This window comes from Penaeus japonicus, unplaced genomic scaffold, assembly GCF_977035675.1.
Source record: "Penaeus japonicus unplaced genomic scaffold, GWHDUDI00000001_assembly GWHDUDI00000011, whole genome shotgun sequence".
In the NCBI taxonomy this organism is placed as follows: domain Eukaryota; kingdom Metazoa; phylum Arthropoda; class Malacostraca; order Decapoda; family Penaeidae; genus Penaeus; species Penaeus japonicus.
Window position 1 is genome coordinate 26,989,497 of NW_028234413.1, and position 2,500 is coordinate 26,991,996.

The window sequence follows — 2,500 nt, forward strand, 5'->3', positions numbered from 1 at the left end:
ATTGCACTCCATGTTACCAAATGCTTATTGAGTGCTGTTCATATTTCAAACTTTTTTATCATTTCACACAAAACATGGGGGCATGGGCAACATGTTGAATATATACACAAAGATCTTCACATTTCAGATATATGTAGAGGCTTTAACATTGTTTAATAAATGTGTTCCCCCGCCCGCTAATGTCTTGAGAAGGTATTTAATTTACCGCACCATGTACAGATATACGTCCCACGTCGTTAACACACGAGGTTTGTGCGGGTGTCTCGTTTTATCTAGATGACGAGTTCATGTCAAAATGCATAAAAGACTTTAGTTGATATAAAAAAAGAAATTATAAGAAAACAGCTCAACCCATGTTAATTGAAAGAACAAAAGATATGAAGTCAAGTGCCACCATATTTGAGCTGGTGTTATAGATCTCACTTGAGGAAAAGCTGTCAGGAAGTGGGTAGTACAATGGGGGTGGGGGGTGGGGGTGGGGTAGGGAAAGGTTGTCACCGTGTACACGCTGGTCATAAGGAAGTGCAAAGTAGGGAAACAAGTAAATCAGTATAAATAGATGTACATTCAAAATTAGTCTAATGATACTTATGAAAAAAAAAATGTATATATGCCCAATATTTGCAAAGAAAGAGTAGACACTGCGTCCGTGACATAATGCCAAGGTCATACCTGAGTGACTGATCACCACACTCTCACACCACAGAAAGTGTCATCATATCTCACATTCCCACGCAGAGGACACGTCGCCTCACTTTCACCTCGACTGTCCACACACCTCATTAGAACAGCGTGGCGATAAACAGAGCCATTGTGCAGTAGCTCAGGTGAAGTATGGCTGAAGCTGAAGTTATTTTACATCTCTGCCTCTATAGTGTGATGTATACGTGTTTAAGTGACACACTTAACCACTAACATGCTATAATGGTGTTGATGTTTATAGCAATCGTCGTTTCTATACTTCTATGTCCATGGATTGTTTCGTTCGTCTCACTGTCCCCTCTCTCCTCAGTCTGTCCTATAGCGATTTTCAAGATCCCCTTGAAGGACAACAGTGATCCTTCGCATGTCTGACAAGCCACATATTAAACCACCAGTCAAAGATTACGGAACTTAACATAAAATTCAGTATTGTAGCGGTTACATCAGCAATGGCATGATGTGTTGCTGATGCAACGGGGTAACACGGGCTTATAATTCAGTCGAGTGGTTCCACCCGCTGGGCTGGGAGGGCGTTACCTGGCACAGGTAGGTCTTAATGGTGTCAAGGCACGTTGTGTGTGCTTATAACTTGTCCTGATTTATATAAACTCTAATATTTATCATCATAGTACATTAAACTCAATTAGAAAAAACACCATGAAACTAAAGAGCTTGCTCGTTCGGCGAGAGTCATCATAGCGGATTAGAAGATTCATTAGCGTTTCCTTGTATGCGTTATAATTCGCTATCTCCTGCGTCGCCGTCTGAGGCGGGAAGCGACAGCGCTTAAGCAGGTCCCAAATCACCGTCGGGTTAGGAAGGTCACGTCCATCAGCTTGGGGAAGGTCGCGGGGGTCTTTCCAGGCTGGCTAATTGATTTGTTGTGGGCGTCAGTTGGCGAGATGCATCGGCGCTCCGGAGGAAGGGGAACTTGACACGCTTTTGCGGAGGTTTATGACCGACGATTCTTAATCTGTATGTGAACTATCAATCTCACGATGCTGACGCCTTTGTTTTTAATCTAAATTGTTAGTTAAAGCGCAAATTTCATCGGCATATAAATCACTGTCGAGTACTTGGGTGTTTGACTTGCAGATTGCACTGAGAGGGAAATATCCGCATATATCCCTAACCAGAAAAGGCGAATTACTTAAATGCGTTTAAAATTCAAAAACTTTTGAGAATGGATTTCAACCTTTTTTCTCTGGTGGCGGCTTCACTTTGAACTGTGCATTTATAACCTTTGCGCTAGTATACCAAATAAAGCACAGGCTATCACTGTCGCATCATTCCCCCTGTCAGGCTCTGCCACGAGGCCTCGACGTCACTAAAACATTCATGCGCAGTATCAGCATTTTAAACATTCCTCTGGTGCCAACGATGGAATATTCTATATGTAAGACTTCGAAATTCGTTGGGTTTTATGCGCGGCGGAATCGGCCACATTGAGGGTCGGGTTGCTACTGAATATTCGGTCCATCTCGCCCCTGTTCCGTCGCTTCGGCTGACAGGGCCACAGTGGCTACGTGTCAGTGTAACTTGGGACAATGGCCACGGGGTTAACTGTTCATAGTTAAGCGAGAGGCAACCTGACTCCAAAGATACATACACAGACCTTGGGGAAAATAGCATTCGCCCAGTTAAAGGAGCTCGCCTACAACCGAGGTCAAATGGTTACTTGTGGGCTATTTGTTTGAGGGGTTAGCTGAGGGTCACCATTAGGCAATGTCGGAATGTGTAACAAAAAGCTGCACGAAGGAAGCTGCAGTATCGGGTAGTTGAAAAGTTAGATCGAAAT